The sequence below is a fragment of the Rattus norvegicus genome, chromosome 5 (genome assembly GCF_036323735.1).
Source record: "Rattus norvegicus strain BN/NHsdMcwi chromosome 5, GRCr8, whole genome shotgun sequence".
In the NCBI taxonomy this organism is placed as follows: Eukaryota; Metazoa; Chordata; class Mammalia; order Rodentia; family Muridae; genus Rattus; species Rattus norvegicus.
In genome coordinates, this window is record NC_086023.1 from 51,102,787 (window position 1) to 51,130,716 (window position 27,930).

General features: G+C 41.7%; 1 long non-coding RNA gene across 1 annotated transcript; it reads left to right on the forward strand.

Moving 5' to 3' along the window:
- Positions 1-6,157: 6,157 nt before the first annotated feature.
- Positions 6,158-27,915, forward strand: LOC108350944 (uncharacterized). Its single transcript, XR_005504684.2, has 5 exons — positions 6,158-6,282; positions 6,388-8,642; positions 18,430-18,755; positions 20,533-20,679; positions 25,978-27,915. It is a non-coding gene; the product is annotated as an uncharacterized LOC108350944 (long non-coding RNA).
- The last annotated feature ends 15 nt before the right edge of the window (positions 27,916-27,930 follow it).

Sequence of the window (27,930 nt, forward strand, 5' to 3'; positions counted from 1 at the left end):
ACCAGGCCTAGCTTGAGCATACATGAGATGTCAAAAGCCCACCCCAATGGTGACACACTTCCTCCCTCACAGCCACACCTCCTAATAGTGCCATTCCCTGTGATCCAAGCATCAAACACATGAGTCTATGGGGCCATTCTTGTTCAATCCACCACAGTAGTCCTACGCCTTGAGAGGAGACAGAAATAACCATTATATTTTGTTTAAAGAAAAGTCCAGGAAGGGACGAATAAAAGGAAAGGCCGAAGAAGGGACACACTAAACACCCAGGTCTTAAAACGCCATCCCGAGTGTTACTGTTGAGGCAAGCAAAGCTAGATCAAATATGTGTGGGATGTGAGAAATCTGAATGCACTTTTGGCTTGTCTGGTACTAAAGAGCAAATGATCGCAGTTATACACCTGTTCAAAATGAAAATGATCCCGCCGCTCACTTCATAAAAGTAAATATGGATAGTATCATCTCGTATAGACTCTAACTTCATCACTGTTGTGAATAAAATTCTCATTTTTGTTAGCTTACAAAGAATTGAATTTCACTGTTTTTTTAAATCAAGCTTTAGTTTTGCTTCGCTATCTCCAGCTTGCTCCCCATTTTCCTGTTTTCACGTGTGTGACCTTGACGTCCCTGTCCCCTGTCTCAGTGCCTCTTACTTCTGCATGCTTCCCTCTTGTTGAAATACCCTTCATGTGTTTGGGGCTTCCCTAAGACAGTCAACTCAGCCTTATCCTCTGGAACAACTCTTGAACTGTCGTCTTCTTCCTCTTCTCACCCATGGCAGATGCCGGGCCATTAAGAAAATGATATGTGTAAAAAAAAAAAAAAACAAGCAAATTGGATTTGATATATTGACTCTTTCCATAAGATTTTCCATTCTGACTGGAAGTTTTTATAGATAGAATATTTTTAATTGAATATTTTATTTATTTACATTTCAAATGTTATCCCCTTTCCCGGTTTCCCCTTTGAAAATCCCCTATCCCATTCCCCCTTACCCACTCCCCCCTCACTACCCTAGCATTCCTCTACACTGGGACATCGAGCCTTCACAGGACTAAGAGCCTCCCCTCCCATTGATGCCAGATAAGGCCCCTTCAACTCCTTCAGTCCTTCCCCTCTGTCCTTCCCCTAACTCCTCCATTAGGATCCCTGTGATCAGTCTGATGGTTTGAGCATCCGAATCTGATTGGTCAGGATCTGGCACAGCCTCTCAGGCTCCTGTATCTCAGCCCTATCAGGCTTCTGCCAGCCAGCACTTCTTGGCATCAACAATAGAGTATGGGTTTGATGGCTGCAGATGGGATGGATCCCCAGGTTGGGCAGTCTCTGGATGGCCTTTCCTTCAGTCTCTGCTCCACACTTTGTCCCTGTATTTCCTTTAGACAGGAGTGATTCTGGGTTAAAATTTTGGAGATGGGTGGGTGGCCCCATCCCTCAACCAGGGGGTTATGCTTAACCTCTGGATATGGTCTCAACACGTTCTCCCTCCCCTTTGTGGGGTATTTGAGCTAATGTCATCCCCGTGTGGTCCTGTGAGCCTCTTACTTTCCTGGCATCTAGGACTTTCTGGTTGCTACCCCCAGTTCCCCATCCTCCATGGCTACACACTTCTGTTCAATTCCCTAACTCTGTACATCTCCCCCATCTCCTCCCATACCTGATTCTCCCTCTTACCCCCTTTTCTTCCTCCCAAGTCCCTCCCACCCTCCCTCTACTTCCCTTGATTATTTTGTTCCCCCTTCTAAGTAGGACTGAAGCATCCACAAGTTGATCTTCCTTCCTGAGCTTCATGTGGTCCCTGAGTTGTGTCATGGGTATTCCAAGCTAATATCCACTTAACAGTGAGTACATACCATGTGTGTTCTTTTGTGACTGAGTTACCTCACTCAGAATATTTTCTGGATCCATCCATTTGCCTGCTAATTCACGGAGTCATTGTTTTTAATAGCTGAGTAGTATTCCATTATGTACATGTCCCACATTTTCCGTATCCATATTCAAAATAGAGACTCTCGGTATGAGCCCTGGGCATCAGCGAGTGCTAGTTAGCAAATAAAGGGGATATTTGTCAGAGGGTGAACTTCTTAACACCCTTCACATGACACTCCTAAAATGTGGTTGCTTCTAAGCGAAGGAATGAACTCTGACTCAAGAGTCCAACGGCGTCTCCCAACCCCGTCTTGCCCTATACTCTGTGAATTTAATTGAGAACTTTGAAGGTCTGGAGTTAAGCTGACCAAAAGAGAAACTGGCACATAATTTGGAAGGCAGAATTAAAGCAGCAACCCTAGCTCCTGGAAGGTGGTCACAACCAGACAAGTCACAGTCAGACTGGGAGGTTCCTGGTAGAGCCCCAACGGCCCTTCATCCTCCTCTACCCTGCGTCCAGCTCATTTGGACAGCTCCTGCCTCTGCTGAGCAACAGTAGCCCAGATAGACTGTCTGCTGCTTAGCTGGCCACAGAACGAAATCAGCTTCACAGAGACCTTTCTGCGGCTCCATCTACCATGGCAGCTGAAGCACCTGGCTTCTCAGATGGATCGGTGCAGGGCTCCCACACACTGATTTGTGCAGCCATCACTTCAGCAACACTGACTGGTAGCTTCCCCCCCCCCCCGTCCTCCCACTCCTGTTTCAGCTCTTGCTTCCTAGTTGCTCCCACACCCACGGCAGATATGATCCCTACAAGAAATCTTCTGTCCCATGATGTCCAGGGGCCACACCTGTGCACATAGAGTGTGTGGGCTTGCATGACTCTCAGGCGCAAGTTCTTGCCTTTTAACAAAGACTACAATTACTATTTAACCCTACACTGTCAGTCTGAACCTCTGATTTGCGTAGTGCACAAAAGGTAAAAGTTATGATTCTTTTTTTTAAAAAACTAAACCTTTTGAAAAACTAAACCTGATTTTCAATGTGTTGTGTACTTCCCATGTAAACTATCAAGAGTACAGATCCAAATAAAATTGTTATTATTATTATCATTATCATTATTATAAGTTGTCAGTGGTGAGGCATAGCTCCAAGCTGTCACTTCCAGAGTCCTGAGAAGTTTCCTTAATTTCCTAGGCACCTTAACTCAGTGAAAAACCAGGCCCTGGAAAGTTTTAGGACTCTACAGTATAAAGCAAAGGTGGATTTATTAAAAAATATATTTTAACATAAATTTTACATATTTAGATTAAAGACTATACTTTCAGGGATCATTCCTATAGTTTGTTACATATTTAGATTAATAGAGAGGCACTTGGCAGAAAGTAATGCAAAGCAGAGAGCACAGGCGTGGGCTTCCCCAAGCAGAATCATGTTCAACTGTCTTAGCACTACGCATGTGTGTTATTTTAGGAAGACACATTGCCTTTCAGAAGGTTGCTCAGAAACATATTTCCCTCATTTATTTGTTTACTTTTTAATTTTATAGGTTTTATTATTTTTTAAATGTGCAAATAAATAAAATATTACCTAGATTAACCGGGCCCAAATATAGTGCAAGGTGATGAGCTTCTATACAGTTAGAACCGGCATTCAGAATGGCGCTGAATTCGCATTGAATTTTACATTTTCCCTCGTTTATGGAAATGCTATCATGGAGTGCGGCCCCGGTGCCTTGGGATTACAATGCCCAGGGATTCGCAGGGGGCTAGGGCACAACCTTTTTTCCATAAAGGGGATGTCTTGGCTTATTTCCCTGTCATGGTGATAAATACCCTGGCAAAAGAACCTTAAACAGTAAAGAAGGGTTTCCTTGGTTCACAGTTCAAGGTTTGAATGAGAAATGTCCCCCAGAGGGTCATGTACTTGAATACTTGGGTCTCCAGTCAGTCAGTTGGTAGTACTGTCTGGGAAGTTTATGTAACCTCGCTGAAGGAAATACATGACTGGGAACAGGCTTTCAAGTTTTTTGTTTTTTGTTTTTTTTATTAACTTGAGTATTTCTTATATACATTTTGAGTGTTATTCCCTTTCCCGGTTTCCGGGCAAACACCCCCCTCCTCCCTCCCCTTCCTTATGGGTGTTCCCCTCCCCACCCTCCCCCCATTGCCGCCCTCCCCCCAACAGTCTAGTTCACTGGGGGTTCAGTCTTAGCAGGACCCAGGACTTCCCCTTCACTGGTGCTCTTACTAGGATATTCATTGCTACCTATGAGGTCAGAGTCCAGGGTCAGTCCATGTATAGTCTTTAGGTAGTGGCTTAGTCCCTGGAAGCTCTGGTTGCTTGGCATTGTTGTACATATGGGGTCTCAAGCCCCTTCAAGGTCTTCCAGTTCTTTCTCTGATTCCTTCAACGGGGGTCCTATTCTCAGTTCAGTGCTTTGCTGCTGGCATTCGCCTCTGTATTTGCTGTGTTCTGGCTGTGTCTCTCAGGAGCGATCTACATCCGGCTCCTGTCGGCCTGCACTTCTTTGCTTCATCCATCTTGTCTAATTGGGTGGCTGTATATGTATGGGCCACATGTAGGGCAGGCTCTGAATGGGTGTTCCTTCAGTCTCTGTTTTAATCTTTGTCTCTCTATTCCCTGCCAAGGGTATTCTTGTTCCCCTTTTAAAGAAGGAGTGAAGCATTCACATTTTGATCATCCGTCTTGAGTTTCATTTGTTCTAGGCATCTAGGGTAATTCAAGCATTTGGGCTAATAGCCACTTATCAATGAGTGCATACCATGTATGTCTTTCTGTGATTGGGTTAGCTCACTCAGGATGATATTTTCCAGTTCCAACCATTTGCCTACGAATTTCATAAAGTCATTGTTTTTGATAGCTGAGTAATATTCCATTGTGTAGATGTACCATATTTTCTGTATCCATTCCTCTGTTGAAGGGCATCTGGGTTCTTTCCAGCTTCTGGCTATTATAAATAAGGCTGCTATGAACATAGTAGAGCAAGTGTCTTTTTTATATGTTGGAGCATCTTTTGGGTATATGCCCAAGAGAGGTATAGCTGGATCCTCAGGCAGTTCAATGTCCAATTTTCTGAGGAACCTCCAGATTGATTTCCAGAATGGTTGTACCAGTCTGCAACCCCACCAACAATGGAGGAGTGTTCCTCTTTCTCCGCATCCTCGCCAGCATTTGCTGTCACCCGAGTTTTTGATCTTAGCTATTCTCACTGGCGTGAGATGAAATCTCAGGGTTGTTTTGATTTGCATTTCCCTTATGACTAAAGATGTTGAACATTTCTTTAGGTGTTTCTCAGCCATTCGGCATTCCTCAGCTGTGAATTGTTTGTTTAGCTCTGAACCCCATTTTTTAATCGGGTTATTTGTCTCCCTGCGGTCTAACTTCTTGAGTTCTTTGTATATTTTGGATATAAGGCCTCTATCTGTTGTAGGATTGGTAAAGATCTTTTCCCAATCTGTTGCTTGCCGTTTTGTCCTAACCACAGTGTCCTTTGCCTTACAGAAGCTTTGCAGTTTTATGAGATCCCATTTGTCGATTCTTGATCTTAGAGCATAAGCCATTGGTGTTTTGTTCAGGAAATTTTTTCCAGTGCCCATGTGTTCGAGATGCTGCCCTAGTTTTTCTTCTATTAGTTTGAGTGTATCTGGTTTGATGTGGAGGTCCTTGATCCACTTGGACTTAAGCTTTGTACACAGTGATAAGCATGGATCGATCTGCATTCTTCTACATGTTGACCTCCAGTTGAAGGCTTTCAAGTTTTATAGTTTGGCCCTGTTCCTTCTCCCTCTCCTTCTCCCTTCCCCTCCCCTCCCCCTCTCCTTCTCCCTCTCCTTCTCCCTATCCTTCTTCCTCCTTCCCTGCTCCTCCTTCCCTACTTCCTTCTCTCCCTCTGTTTCCCCCTCCCTCTCCCTCCCCTTTCCTCTCTTCCTCCCCCTCTCTCCCTCCCTCCCTCTCTCTGTTCTCCCCTCCCGTGTCCCTCCCTCCCTCTCTCTGTCTCCCCTCCCTCCTTCTCCCCCCTCCCTCCATCCTTTCTTTCCTTTGCACCGGTGAAATGTGATCTCTACTTCCTGGCTGCCAGCCCCACTTCCTGTTCCTTGCTTCCACATCTTCCAGATAAACTGGAGCCCTCTGAAACTGTAAGCCAAAATAAATCTTTTCTCCTTAAGTTTCTTCAGTCAGACAAGTCTATCACAGCAACAGAATAGTGCCTAATACAGAGTTCTCGTTCGTCCCAGCAGGAAGTGACGGAGGCGGAAGCTGTGTTGTACATCCTAGTCAGAATCAGAGAACAATGGAGTGCTGCGTGCTAGTGACCACCTCACCCTCTCCTCCTCATACTCTCCCACCTCATTCACTGTAGCGGGAGATGGGAAAACCCAGGAGAAGGTCAGCAACATGCCGCAGAGAACTTCAGTTTCTTCTTTGTTGGTAATCTGCCTCTATGTATGCTGTTTACTAATGGCTAAAGTCCTGTTTTTAAAATCTTTGAAGCTAGAAAAATGGTGGCAACGTGCGGAACTTCCCTCGTTTGCTGTCGATGGGAAATGCTGACCAAGACAGGCCTTTGAGACAGCGGCGCTGCAGAGACCCGAGGAGCACAAATCAAGGCAGAACTCTTAAAGCAGCAGCAAAGGAGTCAAATACAACTGCAAAATCTACATATAATCCAATATTTCGGTCTGGTTTTTATTTGCTCTGAGCTAAATAAACGTGAATAACGAGAAGGAAGCCTCAGCCATGCTGATGGCATTGCAGACAATATAAAGTACGCTTGGTTCACTTCATCATAAAATTCCATCGTGGATCACACCTGCAGAGATACAGTTCTTTTTTCCAATTTCTATTTTTTCTCCCCCAAACAGCCATACCTGGCAACTGACTGTTTTGGCTGTCGGTGATTATGACTAGCCAGCAGTCAGAAATCATTCAAGAATATTCCCTGTCCCCTTCCGAAGCTATCAGTAAAAATTACACATTGGGGTTGGGGATTTAGCTCAGTGGTAGAGCGCTTGCCTAGGAAGCGCAAGGCCCTGGGTTCGGTCCCCAGCTCCAAAAAAAAGAAAAAGGAAAAAAAAAATTACACACTAGCCTCTACTGAAGAAATGGATCTAGGTCAGACAAACATAAACACTGAGTAATGAAAGGATGAGAAGAGTTACAGCACTGGAAAAGACTGTTCAGAGAAACTAGCAGACTCATACATGCAGAAGCTACACACACGGAGAATCACATACACACACATGCACATACATGCGCAAACACAAATATACACATACACATGCACAAACACACACACGTGCACATGCACATACACATACACAAACACAAATACACACATGCACATACACGTGCACAAACACAAATACACACATACACATGCACAAAGAAACACACACACATACGTGCACATGCACATACACATGCACAAAAACAAATACTCGCAAAAACGCATACGCAAGTGCTCACACGCGTGCGCGTTCACACAAACGCACATACCATTTGAAAACAGAAACAGGGTATTTTTTTTTCCAGGATCTCAAAAGGAAAGACCTCAGATTACAGATTTAATGAGGATCTAGATTCGATGCTCAGCAAAGAGAGGGAGAGGAGGAAGGTAAAAGGTCAGGGAGGGAAGGAGAGAGGGAGAGAGGGAGAGAGGGAGGGAGGGAGGTGATTTTCTGGCTAAGTATATAATAAACAGCTTCACTTATCAAATCCTACCACACTATAATTAAATCAGAACAGCAACGGAAGGGGATCCTCAGTCCTCATTTTCATCTTGCATGAAGTGCAATCTCCTTACATCTTAATGTGTATTCTTTCACCAAAGTCACATATTAAAGTCATTGTTAACCACTGGTAATACAAATTAAAGACTAATAGAAACCTCTCTGGACTTTGGGTGAGAAGAACAGGTTCCGTCTCTAACATGCAAGCTGTGTGGACTCAGGGTGGAAAATCAGTCACCTGCTGGGAAATTCAAATCTTCTTAGCTGCATCACAGCCTTTTCTCACAAGGATCAGATATAATGATGTGTGTGAAATACCTCGTAAGCTGGGAAGCATTAGCCACACGAGGACGTTATCAACGCCACATGTGAGCTGTACAATTGTACCCAGAACTTGGAGAAGCAGTGTGCTCTCAGCTATACAACGCATGTAGCAAATGCACTGAAGAGTAAGAACGTATCACGAGACGGAACGGAGAGCGGAAACCATCCAAAAAAAAAAAAAAAAAAAAGTTCACCCAAGGCTTTTGTGAACAGATGGGAACCACGAGGTCTCTGCCACACTTCACATTCTCTAGGTCTCCTGTGTCTTAGGGGACAGCTTTCCCACCTCTTTTTCAGTCCTTGATGTGGCCTTTCACCATGCTTGCTACACTGAGAATAGCTGTGCTAAAACCTGCTGACATCCGGCTCTCGGGAGTCTAGACACTCGCTCGACCTTAGAGAACACAGCATCTGAATCATGATTCTCTTTAGTACCCTGTCTTACACCCATGAGAGTGTAAATTTAAATTCTGAGTGTAGGCTGGACTGTCTGAGACTAAGCTTTCTGAAGGCAGCAAAAAAAAAAAAAAAAAAGTTCTCATATAAGATAGCCCAAAAAAAAAAATGGAGAAAGTCCAACGGAAATTTTCATAGAATCATAGAGTATTTCTGCAAGATGCTTGTCGTAATAATTAAAATGCTTCAAGACACTTCATAAAATATGAAAATTATCAACAATAATTGCAAAGACAGGTAAGTGTTTGTTTACACAGGTTTTGGGAGAGATGGTGCATGGCAGGTAAGTTTCTGTTCTTGTGAAACCTAACAGAAATAAATTGTGGAGTCCAAAAAGGCATTCAGATTTCAAAGCTCACCTAACTACTACCCAGGGACTTAGCCAAGTTCTTTATGGCGTCTTTGTGGCTGCTTTCTTCACAGATTCATGGCATCTGTTTTCAAACTTAGACTTGATCTGAAGTTGCAATAACTATTTCCCCTTCAGTTAAGAGCTAAAGTACGTCTGTGGGAGCACAGACAATTCTGTTCCAACGTGCACTTTCTAATTAATGTATGTGAACTCACAATGGCCAGATTGTGGACTGTGTGTAAATTTTCCAAACCAAGCTCGGGAGGCCTCTCTTTTTTGAACTCTACGCTCTTCCGTTCCCCATGTCTAATGCTGTATGTGAGCTATGATGTAATCCTTCCAACAGAGCACGGCCTCTAATTTTCCATTCAATTTTCCTTCTGCAAACTTCCATCCAATAGGAACGTATGGAATTGTCCAAATAGCCTATCTGGTTTTCTGTCAGTCCCTATAACTGACGACTCTAAATGGTATACTCTTTTCCCCACATCCTTCTAACTCACAATGATCATTGCTAGACAGTGAACCTACGTTTCAACTCTGAACCCAAGCATAGTCTCTATATGACCTTGCTGGTATGTGCTCCCCCAGAATACTTGATCAACTTCTTGTTTGTATGTGACCTAAGTATGCTTGAATGACTATAACCACTTCAAGACCACATGGCCATTGAGACCATACCGTAATTGACCACTGTGTCTTCCAATAGGTAAAAGATTTTAAACAGAAGCTGTGTCATTTTGGTAAAACATCCATTCACAATGAGATATCTTCAGGTCAGAACTCTGTGATGGTTAGATTAATTATGAACTTGACACAATCTAGAATCACCTAAGGAAGAAAGTCTCAATCAATAAGGGGTTATCTACATTGAGTTGGCCTGTGGGGAATTGTCTTAATTAAATTAATGGATGTGGGAAGAGTGAGCCCACTGTGGGCAGCACCATTCCCAAGGCCTGGGTCTTGAGCCATGTGAATAGAGAAACTCAGGTGAGCACAAGTAAGTGAGCATTCATTGTCTCTCCTCTTCTCTGTGGATGTTACTGTTCAAGTAACTGAAACCACAGCCTGCCTGCCATGGAAGGCTACTACCTGGAACTGTAGACCAAATAATCCCCTTTCTTCCATAAGTTGCTTTTTGAAGAATATTTTATTGCAGCAACAGAAATCAAGCTAGGATAGATCTTGAATACAAAATGCATCTATGTTTCATATGCGTGCAATAATGCATCCTGAATGTAATTTTTATTCAGTACTTCATGTTTTCTGCCGTGATTCTTGTGTATGGTTAGCTATGATACTTGTGGTAACATACTGATCAAAATGTTTCAAATGCTTCAGATTTCACGTTTTCAGATGATAGATGCTTGACCTGTATTTCAACATGAAAAATTGATTTATTCATAGCATATACACCACAAGCAAAATCAAAGGACGAATGACAAATTGGGATGGAAATCTGTACCATATATTACAAATAATATCTGATATAAAAATAAAACTTTTAACGAATACATATCTTGTAGAAAAGTTAGCAGTAGTCATGACAGTCAGTGAATGCACCAAGAAAAAGACTTTAAATTTATGTAACCACTTGAAAAACTTCAATTTCACTTCAAGTGAAGAAAAAGGATGAACAGAAGTAAATTTTGTATGGAAATGCCAACAAATGGACCTGTTACTTGCTAATTAAAAAAGAAACAGCTCTTTTTAAAATCTAAAAAGGAAAACTCAGCCAGCTACAAAGTAGAAGCAACAGGAATAGCGAGAAATGAGCAGAGCAAAAGACAAAGCCATCTATATACATACATACATATATGAAAGTGTATTATATGTGTGTATGTATATATGTGTGGAATATATATGTGTATATACATGCATATATATATGTGTATGTTTATATATCTGTGATGTAAATATATGTGTGTGATATATGTTTATGTGTGTATATATGTACTTGCATGTGTGTATATATACATATGTGTATATATGTGTGTGTACATATGTTTATGTGTGTGTATATGTACTTGCATGTGTGTATATATACATATGTGTATGTATATATGTGTATATACTTGCATGTGTATATATACATACGTGCATGCATATATGCATGTATAATATATGTGTGAATATGTGTATATGCATGCATGTACATATGTGTGTGTTTTACATATATGTATGTGCATGTAAATATATGTGTGTGATATATGTGTGTATACATATGTGTATGCATATAGTGTGTATGTATATATGTATGTGTATATATGTGTGTGCATATATGTGTGTATATATGTATGTGTGTATGTGTGTGTATATATGTGTATGTGTGTATATATGTATGTGTATATACATGTGTATTTGTGTATATATGTGTGTGCATATATGTATATATGTGTATATGTGTGCATATATATACATATCTATGAATAGATATGTATATATATTCACATTTTCAGTGATATTCTAATTTTAAAAGTTCAAAGTCAACAAAATTGAAGGAGACACAAGATCCATGACTAAGAACAAACAGAAACAAGTAAGCCAAACTATATTTTAAGTAAACTACATGCACTCTGTGGAAGAAATAAAGAATCAACAAAAGCTACTTTTAAGTACTAGCTAAGGAATTCCAGAATTGCAAATAAATCTCGGACTTGTCATCATGGGTTTGCTTTATAGTGATAAAGGCACGTGAAACTGTGTTATGCACTCTGAAGGGAGGAGCAAATTGGACGGATGCGTTGGCACTGCCAGCAACCAGAGGGCTCACTGCAGAAAAGAAACCTGCAGATCGGTAATGGAGGACGGAGTATACAGTGCTTTGTAAATGTGGATTAGAACGAAAGGTATCGCCGTGAGCTCATGATTGTGTGTGTGTGTGTGTGTGTGTGTGTGTGTGTGTGTGTGTGTACCTATCATACATATGGTCATGCACATGCACACAGGTTTTCCCAAAGGAGCCTCATCACATTTAGAACAAGACGTCCCCACAGATGTATATGTTTGAACACTTGGTCCCAGATGCTGCTGCTGTTAGAGGCACATAGGGAGGTGTTTCCCTGTTGGAGCATGTATGTCACTGGAGGTGGGCTTTGAGAGGTTAATCACTTTTGTTTTATGCTTGAGTTTGAAGATGTGAGCCCTCAGTGTTCTTCTCTGGCAGCCATGCCCGCTGCTTGTTGCCCTGACTCCCTGCTATGACGTGCATACCTCTGGGACTCTAAGCCCAAAGAAACATTTCCTTCTAAAAGTGATCTTGGTCGTGGTGTTTAATCACAGCAAAGGAAACTACCTAACACAATAGCTGTTTTCATTTCTAAATTCCATTCTCAGCTAAGTGAGACAGTGGTTTTTGTAGCAATACTGACTCCACGTGTGAGGCAGACTTAACGATGCCAGCGCACTGCTGGGAGAGAAGACCCATCAACTGTTTTACCCACCCTGTGTACTGGCTACAGTGTCAACCTGCCAGGCAAGATATGCCCACTCGTGTGATAGCAGCAAGACTGCTATGTGAACAGGCAACGGCATTCTGATTGGATAGGAAGCCCACACTGGAAGGAATACATGCCAGGTAGTGTAAACATGGTCAGAAGCCTATGGCTGTGGAAGTCACGGCCACAAGGGGTGCTATCTAGTACTGTTCTGCAAAATGGACGTGAACTCAAAACTTCTGTGACTTGATGCTCATACCCATAGACAAGCTTCTTCTGCAGAAGGAGAAGCTTCTTTTGCTTAGGAGAAGCTTAATGAAGAGGCTCGCAATTAGTCAAAATGCTGTGGATATGTGACTTTTGTGAACCCAGCCCTAAATAGAACGTCACCCCCACCAAAGTCCAAGAAACAGCACGGAAGTAGCCACAGAAACAGCGTAAGAGCCAGAGGACAGAGAAGAGAACTACGCCATGATGTTTTCTGAGTGTGATGTGGTTGTGAAAATTATGAACACAGATTCTACCTGAACAAGAGAAAATACACAGAGGTCGAAGAGGTGGGAGGGGATAAGAGAGGGTGTAGCCATGTGGATGTGATCACGAGAGACTATCTACAGGTATGGAAGTGTCAAAAATAAAAGAGGTAAAACAGAAACACACACACACATTCTTGAAGAGACAATCTGGAGCAATTTGAACATGAAAGCAAATGCAATCTGAACCTTAACTCGCTGACAGAAATATGAATTCGTAAGTCCATACTCATAGTCAATCACCATTGACTATGACACAGCCTCTGGAAATCTTATCAAGTACTGATCTATCTTATTATTAACATCCATCTTGAATTTCTTCCTAAAGTGTGTAACTATATCCTTTCTCGTCTTTAGTAATTTTTAGAATTATTTTATTTTATGTATGGATGTTTTGCCTACATGTATGTAGGTCTGTGCACCACTGTGCCTGCAGAGTGCCTGGCAGAGGCCAGAAGAGAGCTTTAAATTCCCTGGAATTGGAGTTATGGGTAATTGGAGCTACCACGTGGGTGCTGAGAATGATCTTAACTGCTGAGCTGTCCATCTCCCCAGCCTGTTTCTCTTACTTTGATTGGAATTTAACTAGTTTTGTAAGAGTGGAAGCTCTCTTTCATCCGTACAAGTGTTGGTGCACAGACATATAGACGTAGATATATTGGTCACATGCGTTGCGTCTAATTCTCCTAATGTGTGTCCTTTTAACAAGATTAAAAAAACACTCCTTTTAACAAATGGAGTTTTCGGTTGTTGGTTGTTTCTTTTGTTTTTTTTGTTTTCGAAGGCCTCTGGATAGTAGATGCACATTAGGGAAACAGCATTACTTACTTCAGGAGTGGCCGTTCACATCTATAATTCCACTACTTTGAAGGTTACAGTAATTAATTAAGGTTAAGTGTTGCCTTAACTGCTCTCAAAAAAGGGGGGACAGACTCAAAAGGAGGGAAATGGATGAGAGGTGAGAGAAAAATACAGACCGAGAAAGGAAGGACGTTTTTAAAACATTCCTTAACTTCTTCTCACTAAAATATCGTCCCTCCGCAAAAATCCCTAGAAGGCACCACTCGTGCCAAAATGAGAGATGAAAAAAAAAAAGGAACAGAAAAGAGGGAGACATTAGGAGGGCTAATGAGAGAGGAGTTGAATTCCCTCCGCGGCGCCTGGAACCATTCAATTGCAGTGGTGAAGGGCACCAGAAGAGAGAACGTGATCACCTTCCAAAGAGAAATTAATTACTTTCTTAGATTTGAAACCTTTCTAATGAAACATTTCCTGTTACCCAGCAGCACCTTCCTAATTAATGATCTTTAGTTTCTCAGGTAAGCGCACGCTGCATAATTCCCTTCTCAGCTCTTTACGAGGGAAGAGGCATTTATGATGTGAGCTGCAGGCTCCAGAACGAAGAGCTTTGGAGGCGGAACTGAAGGAGCTGGCCGTTGGAGTGGGTGCACGCCATTCTCCCGCGTGCTGCGTGCGGTGACCTGGACTTCTAAGATCTCTGCCCACGGGCTGCACGGAGGACTGTGGGCTAACTTGAGGCTCCAGCACACTCTCATAAGATCACTGCACAGTTAACTTCTAAATCACTGAGAACAATGCTAGAAGATCAATAGAATGCACCAAACTCTGCAGCATAATTTGAAGTAGAACACATCAGCGTGAGCCACAGGAAGTCCGGTCTCACTGTTGATCAGAAACCGTTCTGTCTCAAGAAGCTCCTTTTGTCAGGTGAAGGAATAATTTGAAAATAGGGTTCCTTTACAAACTTTCATTTGGGTTTGGAGAGAAAAAAAATCAGAGTCAGAGATTGGGAACCAACCCTCCAAGTAAAATAGAAAGACTGATTAATTACTTACCATTAGTAAAATTGTAATGGTAAATTAATCATTCACAAGTAATTAAAGCTGTTTTCCACATGTCCGAATGAAGAACATCTATAAAACGGCAAATAAATAAGAAAACAAAGCCCCTATTAACGTATTTGGTTTAATCAGAAAATGGAGACAGAAACTCACTGACTTACCAGGAGCACGATCTCCTCCATTAACTTTGATTTCATGGCATGTCTTCGTGACACCTAGTGAAGGCTTGCCTTTGTTTAACTGCTAATCCTGACCAGGAAAGCAATCTTTTTTCTTTTACAGCTTGACCCTCTTTGACCCAGAATAGAGATGCCACAGAGAGCTTATGATACACATATATCTGTACGTGAGTGTGGGGTTTTTGGTTTGTTTTTTTTTTTCCGGGTTTTTACAAGTGATCAGTTTAGAGGCGTTTTTGCCCTTCCTAGCAATGGGAAATCGCCACCAAAATCCACCCACCTCATTCAATTTTTCTAAGTGCGGTTGAGCTGCTGCCGCTGATGTGATGTCTGAGCCCCAGACTGCCTCTGCCAAAGGCTAGTCTCTTAAATGAAAATAGGGAACTAAAACCCCCTTAAGCAGATCAACAGGCCAAGCTCTCTCCTCACTGGAACACAGCCTTCTAAGGAGACAGAGCCAGGATGCTGTGCGAGTTTCTACTCTCTTCTTCTAACGAAGCCACACCTTCTGTTCTGCCAGGCTGACCAGGCAGTACCAACAGTCTCTCAGTCTTCACGGCCGTTGCACACTCCGGATGGACTCTAATCTGCATTCCTTTCCTCCTTTTTATATGGCCAGATCACATCCTGTCCATAATCCTTCACATTAACTTAAAGACTCACTTCTGTAAGTGCAAAGCTAAGTTCGGATCCATTGTTCAATCAGTCTGTGCTTCTGTCTCTAAACCCACCAGTTCCCCTCATGAGATAAACTGATTACTGACTGTGTTATATCTTGCCGAACATCAATGCACTCAGGGAATGTGTAAACATAACAGCAGAAAACACGAATAAATGGGAATAAATATATGTCGGAGTCAATTAAGTGTCAGCAAGAATACATTGTATCTTCTAAGGTAATATGAAAGGTTTTCTGATAAATACCATGTTGAGTGGATACAAATATATCCTTTGTTATACACTCAGATTGAATTCACTCAGATTGAAGAAAATGAAAATCTCCCTACTCCTAGTGCCTAAAACTAACCCTGATAGCCTGTGCTGGACAACCTTTCTGATTTTTTGCCATCCTTATATATATTATTTTTCTTACAATCCCGGACTGTGTGAGCTCTATCTTGTAATATGCCCAGGCTACATTTTTTTTCCTTTTAGTTTTATGGATACCTTAAACCATTTTAGTACTGTATGTATATGTGTTGACTTCATGACTGATTTGTGACAGTGAATTCTGACCAGGCTGACCCTAAAACCTAATAGCATCGCCCTTGGAGGGGCTCACACCTCCCTGTGACATCTGGCCGCATCTGTCTCTTTATTCTGACTTTCCTTGTTCAGTCTCATCTGCTATCAATTAGGGTGATAAGCAAACCCTTCAAATGCCGGCTTTTCAATTCGGTTTCCCACCTTCTCCTGAAAGGTTGCTGCTGTTGCATGTTTTGTAGTAATTTTGAACAGGCTTCCTCTTTCCAAACAAGCGATGACTCTAAAATCAAGGATCTGAACCAATTAATTCCTACCGTTAATTACTTCTTTTTAAACAAAAGATGCTTAAAAGTAAGTGACGCAGATACACTTTGTATCCTACCACGGTCCTTATCTCTTCCTCCCAGCTCACAGTCTGTTGACAACTCATGCTCAGACTCAAATCATCATTCAGATCATAATTGAAGCCTAATTCTGAGCTCCCTTTGCACACACTCATTCGCTACCTCCAGATGTAAAAGTCACACGGAAATTCCTATAGAGCATTATTAGCCTGAAAGGAGCAGAATTAAGATGCAGAAAAGTATCTGCTATAGCAAGTAAATATTTTGGTTTTAATTACATAATTACCATGTTTTATGCTACTAATTACCAAATTTATTATATAATTGACTCCCAAAGAAAAAGAAGAGGGCAGTTTTGCGGTCGAAGACGAAGATGGTATATAATAATCCTTTTCCTAGCCTCTCAGTTCCCTTAAAAATATGTGAGATATTTTTCTAATAGGTTTGATAAATCTCCTTCCTGTTCTCCACTAATATATAAAGTTATTGTATACTACTGTTATTTGCTGATTTATCCCTCTATAAATCACACGGCAATAAAAAGTGTATTCTCAAGCCAAGAATAATATATTTGTCTTCATTTCCTAGAACTCAGTTCAGAATGTGAAACTTGGTGGGTGCTCAATAAATTTTATTAAATAAATTAGTGAATTAATCACTGGAAGGTTTCCTTTGACGCGACACAGTGAAAGTATTATTGTTGAACACTAGCTAGTATCCATTTCAGCTTTTACAGATTAAGAACCTGCAGCCTTTAGAGCAAAGAATTGAACATTAGAAATAATAAGAGTTTGCCGAGGACAGAAAACAAATGAACTCATTCTGAGATGGGGCAGTCATTCATAAGCCACTTGAGCTGCCTGCCCTCTCACAGTTTATGACCTCAGTCAAGGCTTTCTGGTGAAATAAAGGCTGTGTTCACTCTGGGGCCATCTATTGTCCTCTCTGTAATTTGTACCAGATTTTAAAGGTTATAAATACTTGCAGCCACAGCTAGGTTACTGAACTCCTCCATTCACACGTAGGTGCCGGTTTGTTTGTTTGTTTTAACTGACTGTAAGTCTGAGGACCCGCATTCCCTTGCTCCATAATAACCTAATCATGCGCACCTTTGAACTCAGGATGGTCTTCAAATGCTGTGATTTATTGTGTCCTCCCTTGTCACATCACAGTCAACCTCTGGTCGAATTCAACCAGGCCAGCATGGCTCTCCACCTAGGAGCAGCCCCTGCCACTAAACACGAAAGAGCTATTTTTTTTTTACATGAAACTATATACACTTAGGATTCATTTTCGAAGTTATCAGGAATCCTGATAACTTACAGTGCAAATGCCGACGAAATGCATGAAAATAAGCTTCGCTAAATTAAAAATAAGAATTCTACCTCTTCTGAGCCTATTCCTGTCTTATTTCTCTGCTTCGTGTGTAATTTCTCTTGAACGAATGTGCCCTCTAATGGTTAAAAGGAAAACGTAACGAGAGCCGCAAAACAAGTGTCAATATTAATCTCCAGGAATATTTCCGTTTAAAAGTAACTTCTTTGGCTTGACCCCTGTACCTGTGAGGTTAGAACAGATGCCGTCTAATAACTAACAAAGGACAGGCACTGGGTTTGTTTCGTAGGACAGGAAAAATTCAAATGGAGTACAGCAAACAGACTTTTGCCAAACAGATTTAAGGGCTACTTGCCAACGTTAAAAAGCACCGACTCTTTGTACTGATGGTTATATCTTGCATATGCTGATGGCGAAACGCACCTATTCTGGAAGTGTATGTTAAACATTTAATCCAGGGAAAATGTTATTTCAAGAATAGGCAATTCTGGTTCTTCCTTCACACTTGCTTCCCTAACCTGAAATGAATATCTGTCTTCACCATGTCTGAGAAATATAAATACACAGCACAGCAAGCAGCTGGGCAAGTGCATGCACAGTCCTCCCTCTGTGTTCATGCCCTTTATTTGGGCTTTACTGTGTGTAATGCCAGCAAATTAAAGGTGTTAAAAAAAATTAAAAGCAATTGACTACTGGGATGGGGCAGGACTTTGAGGTAAATGTGTAAGTGGTTCTCAGAAAGGTTATCCTTTTATGATGTGATGTATTTCCAACAGGAATTTTGTCGTGACTGGAAAACACAGAAAATGAATTCACCGTGTGTCTAGAAGAGTAGAATTAAAGCCAAAACCAGAAAGAGAACATATCATACTTAAAGATGGTCCGCTTCGTGCCGCCACTGTGAGGGCTTGAGTAACGTGCTTCTCACCAAAATGAGACAGTATGCCAGTCAAGAGGGACCTTCAAGTCCTGATTTGGTGGAAACGACAATCAAAGACGCCCAACCTTGCCCCTGCCTCAGAAGACACAGTATTTCCCCTGTTATGTATTTGGAGGTTCTGTCATTGAGGTGAACTGATCTATCAAAAATTCGTGAAACAAGGTAAGGATTTAGAACTATTTTTGCAGCTGGCTGCTTTTTGTGTGCATCACGCAAGTGTGCTCTTTTATTAGGAAACAAGTTTCTTCTTTATTAAATCTCGCCTTTATCATTTAGCATTGGTTTCACTGCTATGTGAGCTATACTTGCTACGTACTTATTACAGTACAGGTACCTCTGCCATCTTAATGTTAACAAAATACAAAAACACTAAAAGAAACTCAGGCTGAAGGACAGGGAAGCCGAATTCCAATTTATTAGTGAAAGCAAAGTGACCTTGAGCAAAGGCATGGAAGATGACCCAAGTGAAGAGGCAAGGAAATTAGCTAATTTCAAATTTAAAATAAAATTAACACTTACGGAAAATAAATACACATTTTGCACTTACTCCAAAATTATAGGATATTCACTCTCTAAATTCATTGTGTTTTTCTTTTTGATTCTATTATTTTAATCCAAAATACATGATAGAAAAAATATAAGATAAAATATATACTGAAAAGTACTTCTTAGTTACAACTGAGAATTACAGTAAGAAATCTCTCTAGGTCCTGGCCGTTTGAGTTGTCTTAATGTACCGATCATTTCTTCAGTTTGCTCTGTGTTCCTACCCTCGTGCTTTGAAGGCTGGAACCAATCCCTTCCTATCAGCTCCTCATGGTACCATGATTTAGTTACAGAGGTCCTAGATAAAGTTTACCAACATTGTCAGGCTGGACAGGTTTAATGAACAGAATGCAGCTGGGATCCAATGAGTAAATTATCAGTGAAGAGTGTCCTCTTCTGTTGTTAAAGAAAAACTTAGGTGCAATGCTTGAAAGGACTTTTAAGTATATGCAGGATGCAGGATGCACCAAAATGGCTTCTTGGGTAGGGGCACTTGTCACCAATCCTGACAACCTTCGCAGACCCATGTTATGAAAGGAAATAACCAACTCCAGCCAGTTGCCCTGTGACTTCTACATATGGACACACACACACACACACACACAGATACATGAACACACACACACACACACACACACACACATACACAAAGTTAAGGATGAAAAACTATCGAAAGTATCAACACAATTCATACATGACAGCATTTGGAAGTGTCTCACGAGATCGTTAGTCTGGTAATTCCCCAAAGCGGCAGACAGCTGGACATCAAGGGAGTTTCTGTGATTTCTCAGCATAGCTCTAGCCTAGCGGGCTTCTGCTCAGATCGCCAGCAGTTCAGCAGTAGCCAGGGTTGAAAAACTATGCCTAGCCTCAGGGCATTAATCATAAACTCTCTCCGTCTGTCCTTCCCTGAGAGCCATAACTCCTTCCATCCCTTTATTTTCTGTGCATCTGATGAATTATTTTACTTTAAAAAAAAAAAAGCTGGAGCCATGGTTACGTGTAGATCATACGCAGGTCGGATCTGTGTTCAGCAAACGGCGTCCCCTACCCTACTCCTCACTCAGGTAGAGGATGCTACTACACCCACGTGTTCCCTTTCAATCACGACTTGATCATTGCCCTACTCTCATAGCTCCGTATGTAAGGCACATAAATGGTTGTCCACAACTGTAGTGTCTTCAGCTTCTGATCTCTGATACCAAAGAGTTGTTGTTTACTGCACAACCCCATTGCAAACCTTTGTGCTTTGCACAGTCCCTTAAATATCACCACCATCTGAGAGCTGACTCAAGGACCGTCTATCTTAGCCAGGGTTTCTAGTGCTGTCATAAAGCACCATAACCAAAAGCAGCTTGAGGAGGAAAGGGTTTGTTTCTGCTTACACTTCCAGGTAACCGTTCATCACTGAGGGAAGGACAGGCAGAAACTCAAATAAGGCAGGAACCTGGAGAGAGCAACTGCCCTGCTCCCTGTGTTCTGCTCAGCCTGCTTTCCTACTGGACCCAGGATCACCAGCCCAGGGGTGGCACCACCCACAGTGAGTCGGGCCCTCCCTCATGAATAACCATCAGTGAAAATGCACCACCACAGGCTTTCCAACAGGTCAAGCTCATGGGGGCTTTTCTCAATTGAGTTTCTTTCTTCCCAAATGACTCTAGCTGGTATCCAGTAGACATTAAACTAGCCAAGACATCACCAATGCTAGAGACATGAAAGGCAGGCTAAGGTAGCTGCTAAGTCTTGGGCATTAAAGCAAAAGTACTGAGGTCCAAATCCCAGCTCTCGTATCTACTAGTTCTCTCATAGACAAGAAATATTACCTCTTTGGTTCCCATTTCCTTATCTTTATAAATGGTAAGTCTACCATCACAAAGGGCTAACCATGTTCCAAAAATACAGTGCTCTGAATATCTGGCACATAATAATTTAAAAATGGTAGCTATTTGAGCTGGAGAGGTAGCTCAGTGGTTAAGATCACTGGCTGCTCTTGTAGGAGGTCTTGAGGACCTATAATTCCCAGCACCCGGATGGTGATTCACAGCCTCCTGTAACTCCAGGTCCAGAGCATCTGACCCTATTTATTCCGACTTCTTCAGGCACCAGACGCACACGTGGGTGTATGCACATACATATGTGAATGCAGGCAAACAGTTATACACATAAAATTAAATCTGTCTGTCTGTCTGTCTGTCTGAATATAGCTAGTGCAGATGGAGAAGTTAAGACACTTAGTGCTCTTCCAGAAGACCCAAGTTCAGGTCCCAGTACGAGTGTCAGGCAGCTCAGAACCACCTGTAACTACAGTGCCAGGGGGTGTGACCTCCTCTTCTGGCCTCTATGAGCACTCACAAGCACATGCCCCATGAAGACATACTCATATGGGTAACTAAAAACAAAATAAATCTTTAAACAGTTGGCTAAAAATAGAATTGCCAACTTAACGTTTTCCTGGGTGAAAATGGTGGAAGTCTAACAGAGCAAGTAAAGTAATGTTAATGCCTCAACCATCTGGTAATCTTAATTTCTACTTTTGATAAGTCACGGTGATCATAACTCCTAGTTTCTCATTTTATATCTCATGTCGTGGGTGATTATAAATATTCTCGGATGAATCTAGCCTTAAACAACAAAGCATGCAGCCATTCTAACTCTGATGTAAATCACTTAGTTCTATAAAAATTGGGAGAATGAATTTGGCCTCTGAGATCATAGGAAACACAGGGTTTGTGAAAATACGTGGAAAATATATGGGAACAAATATTTGGGGGCTTTATAGCTGAAACTTAAAAGTCTTACAAAATGCCACCAGCTCAGGATAAAATAACACACCCTGATCTATTTTCAGCATACGTAGAGCACACGTTAACAAGCTCGTGGCAAGCTGTTAATGCTGTCTGTTCTTGCTGCGGATGCATGAGAAGCTCTCTGCAGGGCGCACCTTCTCCTGACTTGCCTTGATTGCTAGTCTCCTGCCTTCTAGTCTTAGGGTCAGGAAAGAAAGGGGCAGAAGTAGAGAGTGAGGGAGCTTCTTAAATCTTCCTAAGGCTCCCTGCTCTATTAAGTCAAGATTCCCAAAGAAGCTAGGTGTGTTCTTACCCAAGCCTAGTCAACAGTCGCTTCTCAACAAATATTAACTCTTCGGGTGGGAGAAGAGGAAACAGAGCTGCACCCCTTCTCCATCACAATGTGGTGCTACAGAGTGACAATATTGAGTCTGAGAAGTAATAACACCTTCACTGAGTTCACTGCTAAATATTTTATAGTATGTAAAGCCAGAAATAGCTTCTGGAAGATGACAGAAATGTTTAAAGATTAAATACATCAAAGGAGAATCACTCTAATTTCTCATCTCTTTCTCACCACACAAAGTTTTTCTAATTCGATTGCCATGCTACTATATTTATGGCCATCTTTAAATTAATCTCAATGCTTTTTATAAACAATGGTAGGCATCAACCCAAGATCTTGGGCACACTGGACAAGTGCTGTCCCACTGAGCTACACTCCAGTCTCCAAAAGGTGAAGTCATCAATTGACAAAACTAACAAAATGGAGTCAAGTGCATGCCATTTTTGAAGCCCATGTCACAGTCAATACTAGTACATTAAAAGTAGGTTGGTGGCATGAACATCATTCACAATTTTGAAAAATAGAGACTTTTCTCAGTAGATATGCAAGTTTTCAACTTAAAAATTAATCCTATTGTAGTTACTTGATTTTTACAATGAGCCAAAAAGCAACAAAATAAAACCAAGAAAGGATCCTGTGGAGAAGAAGAAAATGTGAAAGCAATCACAGAGGGAAATAATTGCTTTTTTCTGATTTTTTTTTTGCTTTGGATTATGAGCACGGTTGACGGAGCCCCTTCTGTTTGAAGAGAGTGTGGTGTTTTCTATGATACACCTCTGAATAATGGAACACAACTGGCTGCCTTTGAAACCAGGAGGATCCTTTTGTTTCCAAGCCTTGATACCCACTTACGTTTTAAAGCACCAGCATTCTGACTATTTAACCTGTATTTATGCTCATAAAGTCCCCAGAGGGTCGTATGCGTATGTTTTACTAGAACTGACAACATTTTCACAAGGGAGAAATAAACTTTACAATAAGCCTGGAATCGGCTAAGTACCCCACATTTGTCTTCCCAGAAACATGCATAGACCGTTCCTCTACCGTATTATAATTACATTTAACATTAAAAGAGCATCACCTCAAACCACAGTTGAATATATTAAGGCCTTAAACAAAGAGAGCCTCTAACTCTGATCCATTTGCCAGAGAGAGTGGGGAAGTTGTATTCCCTATCTAATGATTCGTCTAGAAGCTTTGCCTAAAACAGGCTTCGGTTTGGGCAAACTAATGTTCTCTAAGTTAACTGTCCAGGCAGTGCCAGGACAGATGCCAGGCAGTGAGGATGGCAATTTCAAAATAATAGTTTCCCTGCCCTGGTTTGTCGTAGTTAGATATGAGGAGGTTCAGTAATGTAATACACGGAAAGAGGAGGAAGAATGAGAGTGTGTAAGTTCAAGATTAAAGGAGACAAAGAATCTAATGACCTAAGTATTTCAGAAGGTAGAATTAATTGGAGGAGAGATAATAGCAGTGATCTGTCCCTTCGATTTTCCTATAGTGAGGTCTCAGCTATGATATGACAGCATCCTCTTTAATACCCACCGCAGAAAAGAAGTCTTTATTGAATGTTTGTTAAGTGTCATTCGATCAGAAATGCCAACACAGAGAGCATCCAAGGCAGTGGATTATTAGAGACAATATTTGAAGGATAACACAATTATTCGCGGAGCAAAGTGTCCCACCGTGAATACTTCCACAAGGAGGCAGATGCTTCGCCAGTTCGCTGAGACAGTGTTGTTCCAGGGCTATCAGCACCTATGTGAAGATCTGTGCAAAGAAGCAGATGCTGTCCGAGAAGCAATTGCCCAGCCATGCTGTCTGGGCTCTAAGCAAAAGCATGGTATAAAATTCAGAGATGTTCGAAGACTCTGAAAATATCACCCCATGAGATCCAGAACTGGAAAACATCTTTAAAATAGCTTTTCCTGTACCTCAAAGGATTGATTCCTGAAAAATCTTAAATTAAAAAAAAAATTACAGGGGAAAAAAACCTTGTCCTTCGCCATCTGCTATTACAGCAACCCAGTTCAGAACTTAAGTCCTTTGTTTGAAGGGGTACATTGAAAATGGGGCTTGTTATCATATATCTATGTCAATCAACCACACGATTGTACAGAATCTTGACATAAAGTTTTTAAATGTCCCTACTCTCAGGGGGTTTACTGTCTAAGTGGGAAAAATAGGCATAAATACCCATATGTATAAATAATGTGGAGCCTGGCAAGATGAATCAGCAAGATGGACCTGCTGCTAAACCTGACATCCCTGAATCCAATCCCCAGCACCCGTGTGGTAGAAGGAGAGTCCTAGCTCCTACAAGTTGTCCTCTGAGCTTCACATGCATTCAGTGACACACACACTCAAAACACACCACACCACACACACACACACACACACACACACTCAAAACACACCACACACCACGCAAACAAAACACACACACAGCACACACACACAAAACACCACACACATAAACACACACACACACACACTCAAAACACACCACACACCACACACCACGCAAACAAAACACACACACAGCACACACACACAAAACACCACACACATAAACACACACACACACAAAACACCACACACATAAACACACACACACATTCAAAACACACCACACACCACACACCATGCAAACAAAACACACACACAGCACACACACACACACAGCACACACAAACAAAACACCACACACACACAAAACACCACACACATAAACACACACACACACAAAACACCACACACATAAACACACACACACACTCAAAACACACCACACACCACACAACACGCAAACAAAACACACGCACAGCACACACACACACAGCACACACACACAAAACACCACACACACACACACACACACACACACACACACACACACACACGGAGCCAAGGAGCCCCACATAAATATCTATGTCCAGAAAGCAACTGATAAAGCTATAGAGGAGCCCGGGACACGGGACAACATAAATTTTACTCTGCTCAGAGGAACGCTCTTTCTCTTGAGCTGATGAAGATGTTTAAGCAGAGGAGAGAGGGAAGCAGGCCTGAATTTTCCAAAGCAAGCCCCTAACAGGAGCATCAAGGGTAAGGAGGCCCGGCTGAATTCACCACTGTGGAAACCCTACAGCAGCAAGTCAGGGGAAAGAGGCTGCGGCCTCTAAGTGAGACTGCAAGGCAGAGGTTGTCTCTCCGGAGGAAAGGAAGGGTGGCCCAGTGGTCTAAGTTCCTGCATTCAGTCGCATTAGCAAAGCAAACTCTTAAATGAAATGGGAGTGTTCAGAAATGCAAAGGTCCTGAGCTTTGTACTGGAGAAAGGCAAACGAATCCAGTGCAGGTGCAGGGTAGAGGGGTGTTTCAGACAAGGGAAGAGTGCCCTGGAAGGAAAGACTATGCTCAATACAGCGTGACTTCTCTCCAGTTCCTCTATGGTCTCTGAGTATCTTAACACAGAGAATGGTAGACAGGGCACAAGCACAAGAGGCAAGACAAGAATTAGCAATTAAGCCTTAATCAAAGGCATACTCCACTTACGCTGTCACTGTATAAAAATGTCTGTCAGTTTAGCCGGTCACATAAAATATAAAAACTCTCTCCCCATAAACCCTTACCTTGTAGGTATGGGCTTAATTTTATTATGTATTTAATTAGAAATGTCCTCAGTGTTGTTTTTCCTTTCAATCCTAAGGATAAAGACTGAAAATGAAGAATGGGAGCCTCTCAGACCGTGCTGTGGCTTTGAAGCCACATATCTGAATATGCGATCTCTTGCTTTCCCACTCAGGAACCCTGGAGAGCACTGTTATCTGACTGATTATGAATGCACGTATTTTCACAAGAATATGCAATCTTAACTGCCTCAGCGCAGGACATTGAAGTGACGAAGTACCAAATTAAAGATTGTTCTTTTTTTGTCTGGAATTCACTCCAGCAAGAAATTGAACAAGGAGATTTGGAATCCAAAAACAGTAGACCACCTCATGAGACATTATTAATTATTGGTGGAGCCCGGCCTTCTGGTTTCTTATCTCCCCATAACCCAGTGCTCCCATCCCCTGAAAGGAATTTACTGTTTATTAATGCCTTCCGCAACTTTGGTATCCGGGCAAGCGCAGGAAGCTTCCTACCAAAGTTACACAGATGTCATCTGAGTGTGAGCCACAGTTGTCAGTCTTTCCAATGGACTTGAAATCAGTAGGGGAAAATGTATAGGGGCGGGAAGATGGCTCAAAGAGTAAAGTACCGAATTACATATGAGGATGTACAGAATTACGTATGAACATTTGAGTCTGGATTCTCAACATCCATGTATAGTGCCGGGACTATAGCATGTGCCAGGGAAACAGACACAGGTTACCTGAGGCTTACCCCGAGGCCAAAACTAGCTAAATCTGTTTAGATCCAGGTTCAGTCAAAAGCCCAAAATAGGAAATAATCAAGGTAGATACCAGACATTAACCTTTTGCCTTCATATACAGCTACCCGCATGTGCATGTAAACTACTGCATACACACTCACATGTACATACATACATACATACAAACATACATACATACATACATACATACATACATACATGCTGTCTTTGGAGTTCCTGGAGCTTTAACATTCTATTCATATCTGCACTAGTCCACCAATTTCTAAATGTCAGCTGGGTCTTAGTTCACTGGCACCATACAACCTAAGGGCTTAGAGACTTAGGTTATAGACCCCTGACATTTGTCAGAGTCTGAGGACATGCACAGTCCTTTTAAAAAAAAAAAAAAAGCTGATCCTATTAAGATTTTCTGTTAGGACTACAAAACCCTTAGCCCATTTTCTGAATAAAACTCATCTGTTCGATCATTAAAATAAATGGAATAGGCTTCAACAGATAACCGTGAAGGTGTGTTTTGTGGAGGTTGCAAAAGCTTTGACTTTAAGCTGGGCATGGCGGTACACACCTGGCATGCTAGAACTCTGAACACGGAGAACGGAAGATTGTGAATTTGAAGCCAGCCTAAGCTACATAGTCAAACCGTGTCTTTTAAAGACAGAATTGTTACTTTGAAGGTAGAAGTTTCCAGATAGGGTTCAGGACTTGCTATCACAAAATACAGAGCCTGGGTATATTTTAAAATGACAGTGTGTTTTTGTTTCTCCCAAGCTTTCCTATAAACAGAAAACTTTCTTTAGCCCTCCCCTACCTTCCCCTCCCAGAACTTAGGAAGGACTTCCCAACATTCCTTGACACAGGTCATAACACTCACACACGGGGTGCCTTTCCTACACTCAGAGAAAAGAACCCACATCACCAAAGGTGAGAGAAATACAAACAGATCTTGGTGTGCTCTCCAGTTTATTGCCTTGTCCTCACATTCCGTTTGTCCTATCGAATTTTCCCACAAATGAACACTCTTCCTCACGTTTCCTGGCTTTAAAACATTCAAATTAAACCAGGCCTAGGAGAAGCACACAGGAAACTGAAGATGATCATAAGCTGGAAGTCAGCCTGAGCTGTGAGGTGAGACCCATCCTCAAAAACAAAACAAGGAAAAACACTAGACTGTTTTCTTCAGCTGTCTATTTCCTATGTCACTTATAATTATACCAAATAAATACACATGCTTTGCCCTTGCCAATATGATTTGTGTTATCATGT